An 8,841-nucleotide genomic window follows, 5' to 3' on the forward strand; every position below is an offset into this window, starting at 1 on the left:
TCGAGGATTTCAGGGCATTCACTTTGGGAGTCCTTGCATCTGAAAGTCACTCGCCCTGTGGTCCAAACCCTCAATTTGTGTTGCTTCTAGTAGAGGATGTGTTTGTTTAACAGGCACCATCATCCTGTAAGGACAGTCAGAAAATGTAATCTGAAACTCAAGATGTCTGAATAGCATACCCTTTTTAGGGGTATTTTAGAGCTTAATTTTTAAATCTCAAATAGCTACAAGGCTTCTTTCATTGCAAAGTGTACCTGGCTTTGCAGAAGAGAATTACGTTTTCCTTAGCGCTCTTTCCCTCAAGGGTCGCTGGGTCATAAAATGTCCTATCAGTACTCACTGCCAGTTTAGTGTTTGTCTGTCTTTAGGCAGATTAGAGCACTGCTGTCCATAGGGCTGATTGGACCTCACAGATGTGTCTCTAAGAAGAGCATAGATATTTGCATGAATGGGCTTATCTGCCAGACACAGGGCACCCCCGCCCCTTCCCAGGAGTTTGCATTCTGAGCGGCGGTGTGGACGCGCCTTAGTGTGGCTGGTGTGTCTGTAGCAATCATGCCACCCATTTAATTTCCATAAATTAATTGAGTATGTGTGTTTCATGAGCACGAGGAAGAGTTGTTACTCTGTTTTTAATGGATTTACAAGATAACCTGATGCTATGCTGTTTGTTTACTGTAGCGGCTTTATGGTGTTTTGTACCAGTAAATGGGCTTCCATCGGCAGATCTGTGTCTGGAATAAAGATGTTTGCAAATCGAGGGTGTAAGCAACCTGCCTCATCCGATTAACAACTATTCCTGAAAACTCACAGGGAATCTCAGCTTGCTCATTTGAGTTTTATTCCCACTTTTCTCACATAGGAATATTTAGAGTTGAAATTTTTAGAAAATGAAAACATTACTGGAGGCTTAAATTGTAATGAGAACCCAATACATAGAACAAACTCATGCGCAACCGCTTCCTTCGTAAAAGTTGTAGTAGCATTTATGCTGCAGCAGGGAAAATCCCGACAAGAAGTGCTGATTTTGAAATTTGCAAGAAAAATGGCCAAGTTTTTTTAAACACCTTTTTATTCTTTCAGTTGTTTTTATTGAATGGTTAAAAAATGTTGTTCTCATTTCTTAGAAGTTCTAAATTTTAGAATGCTCTTTGTTGAGGCACTTGATGTTGGTGCCGTCTGGCTTCTGAAGTGGAGGGTGGTGGTTATTCATAGGGAGGAGCTGAATTAGGTATGATTAGAACCCAAGATGTGACCGAGCCGCTCTCCACCAGGCACACTGTGTGGCAGGTCTGCAGGTGTCTTAGATAAGAACCGCAATGCCTGGCCTCTTACAGCGGTGGGGAGGGGAGGAACCTGGGTTTTCCTCCCAGGATGCTGGGAAGCTACTGCAGGGTTTGTGTTTGTTTGAGACAGGGTCTCACTCTGTCATCCAGGCTGGAGTGCAGTGGTGTGATCATGGCTCACTGCTATGGGAGTGGGGAGGATTGGGTGTGTGGGGTTAGAAGCTCTCTCTGGCTGCTGAGAGGGGAAAGGATTAGCTGGGAAGAGTGGTAGAAGGGACCAGTTGGGGACTGCTGCCATAACTGGGGGGAGAGGACAGTCCTGGGGAAATGAAGGATGTGGACAGACCTGGGAGGTAGAATCTTCTGATGTTGGTGGGATGGGATGGTGGAGTGGGAGAAAGGGAGAGATCAAGGGTGACCCCCCTCAGTTTCTAGATAGAGAAACACGGTGGTCACTCATGCCATTTACTGGAACGGGGAAGTTGGTGGGGGGTGGGGAGAACAGGTCTTTTATGGGCAGAGGAAAGGAATGCATGAAAAATTATAAGGGTCTCACAAATTATTGTTGGTGTCTCTAAACAGATATAAGCGTTGTTCATCCACAGTTTTCCAATTCTGTTTTAGATGCTTGAATCTGAACTAGGAGAATCACTTGGGTAATTTTATCTGCTTAATATTTGAAAAGTAATTAAGCCAGCATGTATTCCACATATGGATGCACACGCTCCTCAAGGCACCGGGTCAGCAGGCAGTGAAGAAGCACAGATGTGATCCTTGGCCTTGAAAAGCTTTTACTCTAATTAGGGAGGCAAGGTATATCTACATGAAACCATCAACTAATTATCACTTGTAATTATCTAGAAAATTCTTAAGGCAACCTATAATTAAGCATAATGTAACGTGAATTGTGTATGAGATGCTGAAAGCACGAATACACAGGAGAATTTCTGGCACAAGGATGAAGCCAAGGAAGGTCTCTTGGAGAAGTTGAGTCTTGACTTGGACTTTGAAGGAAGTGTCATTATTGCCTTGTAGAGAAGACAAGGAGCATAAGGCCAGTGGGTGAAGAAGCGTGGAGGGCAGGAAAGGGAATGAATGAAGCCACGGAGGGAGGGCCAGCAGCTCTCAGGGCGGTAATGATGAGACTAATGGTGCAGTCATTATTCTGCCAGTTGTTGAATGCCTATCAATACCAGGCACTTTGGAGGGAGCTTTGCAATAGTTACCTTATTTAACTATTAAAATAATGTTGCAAGATAAGTATCCCTATTTTACATATAAGAGAAACAAAGCAGGGTGTGGGGGAGCAGAGGAGAGGTATTAGGGAGGGAAGGGGGAGGAGGGCAGGGTGGCCCAAGTGTGCCCTGAGGGCCTGAGATGCCTGTCACTGGCTGGCATGGGCAAGGTGCCGTTTCCCGCACTGCACCTCACCCTCAATACCAACACTTCTGACTGCATCAGACAGCACCCTTCTTGCCCCCGTTTGTCCCCTCATTCTGTGGGTCGCATTTAGGGTATGCGGCTGCCCTGAAGGGTGGACATTCTTATTCGAAGGGGAGAGGTATGTTCGGCTGGTCTGGGTACACAGACGTGCTCAACACCTATCCTTTCCCTTTCCTCCTGTGAGGCTTTGTCTTTTGCTGAGGATGGATGAGGCCACGTTCTGAGCTTTTCCTGTGTTCGTTTAGAGCCAAAGGCAGGAACTACATTGATTCTGTGGTCCTCATAGCACACTGCTTTGCATACAGTGGGCATGCCATAAATATTTATGGAATGAGTGATTGGGCTAGGTTAGTGTTCCTGGACATGAAAAGCAAGGAGATGAATTTGAGACTTTGTCCATGGAGAAACTGTAGGACTTGATGAATACTTTTATAGTGAGATTATATCGGTTTCCTCTTCTTTCTCTATCAGCTTCTGTGAATGGGCTGAATGTGAATTTCGACATTAAAATTTAATTTGTTAAACTCAGAAGCAAAGGCTCAAATCAGCTGCTTTGGCTGGAAGTCCCCAGGCCTGGGGCCGTCATTTGGCTCTGGCTTGAGTCTCACTAACAGGACGCCTTATTGACAGTGGCTCTGGCTGTCACCTGATTAACAGCTCTGACTCCATAAACTGGCAGGTGAAAGCACTGGAATGGACCTGGGAAGGCTGAGAGTGATGGTAATGACAGTCTGTGAGTGGCCAGTGATGCAAGCGTAATCCTAAGGATTAATTATTTTGATTGTCGAATTACCTCTTGTGCAGATTTGCCATTTTCAGAAGCGTGCAGAGCTCACCTGTTCAGTAACTGCCCCACTTCCTGGTTCCTACCACAGGCCGGCTAGGGGAGTGGGGGCTCCCCGCCAGAACATTGCCTCCCCTTCATCACAGCGCCAGTCGCTGGTGTTGGCTGCGGCACCTCAGGTGCTCCATCCAGCAGCCCTCCAGGCAGGTACTGTCACTGTCCCCTCTCACCAGGGAGGAAACCCAGGCCTCTCCCTTGGCTCCTCTGCTACCTGAGCCTTGACCCTCAACATCCACCCCCAGCCACTGTAGTCTCCCTGTGCACTCTGGAGTCACCTTCCTGCCAAGAACCCCAGTGACCTCCCCCCCAGCCTTGTCTTGCACCATCTCAACTCGCTAAGTTCCAGCCACCTTGCCCTTCTTTACTCCAAAGACCTGAGGGCATTTCACTGCCTGCCCAGCCTGCTCTCTGCCCTTCCCCTTCAGCCATCACTGGGAAAGCAGGAAAGCGGAAAAGCGGGAAGGAGGAGCCTCCCTGATCAGCAGCACAGCCAGTTCTGGAATTGGGGAATGATTCTGCCTTGGGGGCAGACTCCTCCTCTTTTTTGGGTCAGGCATTAGACAAAGAAGAGGAAGCACTGTTTCTTGTCCATTCAATCCATTTGCTGAGTGCCTTGTGTGGAAGGCTGTATTCTACCTACTGGGACTATTGCAGTGAACTAAGCAAAGCCCCTGGCCTCATGCAGTTTACAGTCTAGGGCATGAATAAATCACTTTACCATGGGACAAATAGGCGCTGAGAGTTGGGAAGGGAAGACCAGCAGGTGAGGTGCTTGGGAGTGGCCAGGAGCTGGGTGATTTTAGAGGAGACAGGCGTGAATGGGGACCCAGAAGGGAGGAGGGGTGCTTTGCATAAGACATTCCAGGCAAGGCACATCCTGGGAGCACAGGCCTGGCTTGTTCTTGGAGCAGCAAGAAAGGCTGTGGGAAGGGAAGGCAGGGAGGGGAGGATACAAGGAGATAAGATATTATAGCAGGGGAGGGTCCTGGAGGTCAGGATGGGGTGGGAAGCCACCGGAGGGCTTTAGGCAGGGGAGTCACCTTTTAGGTTTGAAAAGTTTGCCCTGGCACTTGAACGGCAGAAGCAAGGAGACTGAGGTGCTACTGCAATAGTCCAGGCAAAGATGGTGGCGCTGGGACCAGGCTGTGTCATTGTAGGTACAGAAGTGGCAGGACAGGAGATGTGGTCTGGGGAACAGCTGATGGATTGGATGTAGGCACAGGAAGAGAGGAGTCAAGGATGAAAGGATGGTTACTTCAGGATCACAGATGGTTGGATCAGGCACCTCGCCCTGTGAAAACATGACTTCTTAGAGAACGCACCAGCCCCTGTGCCCTGAGTCAGGGGTCTGGTCACATATTCTGAAAGAAGCGTGCCTTTCCCTCAGGGCACTTATCTCAGTGTCTGGGTATGGATAGGACAGGTAGTGTGAGCAGGTGACCAAGTCTCTCCAATGGGGGCTCCGCAAGTGAGGGGCCCGCTGCTGCTGCTGCTGCTGCTGCACTGTCATTGCCAGCCATCATGTCCCTTGTGCTTCGCATGCAATAAGGCCGCAACAGATGCTTTGAGTGAATGAATGAAGGGGGCTTAGAGAGGGGGCTTGGGAAACATGCCCAAGGTGCTGAGTGGCTTTTGACCCCACTCTTAGCCCCAGGAGCTTTCATCCCTGCCCACCCCATTCTCTGATGACATCTGGGGCGACAGCAGCAGCGGGATTTCCGCAGTGATGGCTTTTTGCTTGTGTGACTTGTTTGCTCCTCCTTTCAGGAAACCTGCGGTTCACGTTCTGTGCTCAGTGAAGGTTGAAGCCTCAATTAGAGCTGGGTTTCGGCATATTCATGGAACCCCTGTTCCCTCTGCTCCCTCCTCTGTGCCCTGTTAGAGAAGCCATCCAGCCCTGGCAAAGCCTCTGCCTTTCCTCTCTCTTTCTTCTCCCCACCGGGAGGGCAGGTCAGCAGCCCCTTTGGGGGAATGGACACTTGTTAGGAATGAAGGGTCCTGCCAAAGGCGACGGTGACAGTGAAGGTGAAGGTGACAGTGAAGGTGAAGGTGATGGCGAAGGTGAAGGTGATGGTGAAGGTGACGGTGACAGTGACGGTGAAGATGATGGTGACGGTGATGGTGAAGGTGAAGGTAATGGTGACGGTAATGGTGACGGTGAAGGTGATGGTGAAGGTGGTGCTGAAGGTGATAGTGAAGGTGAAGGTGACAGTAAAGGTGAAGGTGATGGTAAAGGTGAAAGTGATGGTGAAGGTGAAGGTGACAGTAAAGGTGATGGTGAAGGTGACAGTAAAAGTGAAGGTGATGGTGAGGGTGAAGGTGTCAGTGAAGGTGATGGTGATAGTGAAGGTGAAGGTGACAGCGAAGGTGAAGGTGATGGTGAGGCAAAGGTGAAGGTGACAGTGACAGTAAAGGTGAAAGTGACGGTGAAGGTGACGGTGATGGTGAAGGTGAAGTTGAAGGTGATGGTGAAGGTGGCGGTGACAGTGATGGTGAAGGTGAAGTTGAAGGTGATGGTGAAGGTGATGGAGAAGGTGACAGTAAAGGTGAAGGTGACGGTGATGGTGAAGGTGAAGGTGTCAGTGAAGGTGAAGGTGGCGAGCAGGTCGGAACACAGCCTCGGGGCAGGGCTGGGTCACAGTCCCACAGTGCAGGGAATGCAGGGGGAGGCTGAAGGCAAGGTGGGGACCCGTGACCTTGTGGTGAAGGCCTGTCTGCAGGCAGATAAACACCAGCCACGGCAAGGGCGAGCGGGACAGTCTGAGGGCTGGCACAGGCCTGGGCTCCGGGCAGAGAGGGGAAAGAAGTCAGCCCTGTTGGTTAGAGCTCTGCAGAGGCCAGACACACAGAGGGAGCCTTCCTCTAGGAGCTTCAGTGATGGCTTCTCCTGGCAGCAGAGTTTGCAAAGCCCCTGAGGCCAGAGCATGCCAGTCAGATGAATTTCCTGGGAAACGATTCAACAATAGGGGAGCCCTCCCAACCCACAGGCCCGCAGCTGTGAGAGGTGACCCAGAAAACCATGAGCCACAATCATGATAGTGGGATGGACACCATCAGGATGGGTGCTGTGTGGGCACAGCCCTGGAACTTCCAAAGCAGTGATGCTGTCCTGGGGGTCTCAGGCATTTTGGGGTGCAGAAGCCTTTCCTGGGAAGTGCCCGCTTCAAGTACGTGCACCCAGGTCCGCTGTCCTGTCGAGGAAGTACACCAGCACACACAGGTGACACAGTCCCCACCCTTGGCTGTGGAGCGTTGGAGGACTGGTTCTTGCCCAGGGTCACTGCGTCTCTCTGCTGCTCCCATGGCACCTCTTGTGCAAGCTTGGCCTCAGCTCTAATTGTCAGCTCAGCTCAAGGCCACACCTGGATATCAAACCTTTAATGCCCGACAACAGCTGGAAGCAAAGAATGGGCTTTATGTGGCTTGGGGTGTCCTTATTTGTAAAGAAGAGTGGTTCTTCCCGCAGGAGCCCTGCAGGGCCTGGCTTGGCTCTGACTTTTGAGCAACCTTAGCCATTTTGCTTCCTCAGCTTAAGCCTTCATTGCTTCAACTCTAAAATGAGCGGGTTGGACTTGATCACCTCTGAGGTCCCTTTAAGGTCCCTACATTCTGAAATGCTGAGGTCAGAGCCCCTGGGATGTCACTAACATGCAGTTGACTGTAAAGTGCTGGACCCTGCCTGGGAACCATTTGACACAGAGATGGGAGACCAGCCGTCCCTGGATGCCTCTCCCTCCTCCAACCTTCCCCTGTACCCTCTGACACTCTCCTCTGCCACCACCCTCCCTGCGGGCTCTGCATGCCTTCTGCCTAGACATCCGAATGGTGGGATAGTAATGATCTCTGGTCTGGAGGGGTAGACAGGGCATTTGTTCTGATTTCCACTTGAAAGATGGTGAACCTGAGGTTTAGAAAGGGCAGCCAGGAAACAACATGTGGCCTGGACTGCAGGGCTCCGGAAGCTCTTTCCAAATTGTGAAAGACGCCGAGGACTGTGAGCAGATTTTTATAAAGCGGAACATGACTTACTTTCCTTGTAGATCATGGCCACTTTGAGAGCACCCATTCTTGTAAAATCTTTTGTTCCAGTGCAGTTCACTTTGTTTCATTAAGGAAGTTTGCAAGGAAATAAGTTTTTAAAAATCTAATAAATACAAAGGGAGACAATGGTAAATTGCATTTTATGGGCTCTAAGGTCTCAAATCCATTTTATTTCCTGAATGCATAATTCCAAATCCGTTTCATATCCTGAATTCATAGTCTACATTTAAAAAGTGCCAGGGACAGTTAAACCAACGGGCAAATAATGAAATGCTCATTGATACCTTGAAAGTCTCTTCTTGTCTCGGCCCCTGAAGACTGCGTTTTCCTCTCCCATGGCCCCCTAAAAATCATGTGGCTTAGATTTGGTATCTCAGCTTTTCTTGACAGCTGTGTTATGCCACTACATGGGGCTAGAGCCTCCCATGGTGCCTTTTTGGGATTTATTTTTTTTTTTTTCATTTCAAAATGGATGCAGAAAAAGTATACCCCAAGGAGATTTATAGTTTTTTGGTTTTTTTTTTTTTGCAAACTCCTTCCCCTCAAAGCTTCCATCTGTAGATTCCTCACCAAGCCCTGATGAGATGCAAAATTCTATTTTTTTGAAGAATTTAAATAAGCTATAATTTTGTTGTCCTATGTAACTATGAGATTTTTTTTTTAAAGCAGTCTAAAATGGGAGAATACAAGCCTTCTGCATTTCCTGTTTCATTCACTTAACAAATATTTCTGCTGTACGTGCCCTGGGTGAGCATGATGAGCAATAAAAATGTTAACTGGGCCCATTTCTGCCCTAGAGTTCCTTGAAGCCAGAAAGGCCTGTCATGTGTCATAGATGCCTATAATCCCAGCCAGCCAGTGGCTGCTGCCTCTAAGGACAGACTTTGCACAGCATCAGAGACCTCAGAAGCAGGAAAGTAAGCCCAGAGAGGCGTGAGGGAAGGAGGTCGTTGGATGGGCATGGGAGGGTACATGACATTTCATCAGGAGAAGATGGCAGGAAAGAGCAGCATTCATAAAGGCAGAGCAGGAAGATGGTGGTGCCAAGCAGTTTTGGGAAATGTTGAGAAGTTTGGGCTGATTTTTTTTTTCTTTCTTTTTTTTTTTTGAGATAGGGTCTTGCTCCATCACCCAGGCTGGAGTGCAGTGGTGTAATCTCAGTTTACTGCAACCTCCGCCTCCTGGCTTCAAGTGATCCTCCCACCTAATCCCCTGACCGGGTACCTG

The 8,841-nt window shown here is 49.1% G+C and overlaps 1 protein-coding gene across 3 annotated transcripts in view; it reads left to right on the plus strand.

The window, feature by feature from the left end:
* The window catches only part of ZDHHC14 (zinc finger DHHC-type palmitoyltransferase 14), a 312,504-nt gene that overhangs the window by 111,495 nt on the left and 192,168 nt on the right, over window positions 1-8,841 (plus strand). The window lies entirely within an intron of this gene.

The sequence above is a fragment of the Piliocolobus tephrosceles genome, chromosome 5, assembly GCF_002776525.5.
Source record: "Piliocolobus tephrosceles isolate RC106 chromosome 5, ASM277652v3, whole genome shotgun sequence".
NCBI lineage: Eukaryota > Metazoa > Chordata > Mammalia > Primates > Cercopithecidae > Piliocolobus > Piliocolobus tephrosceles.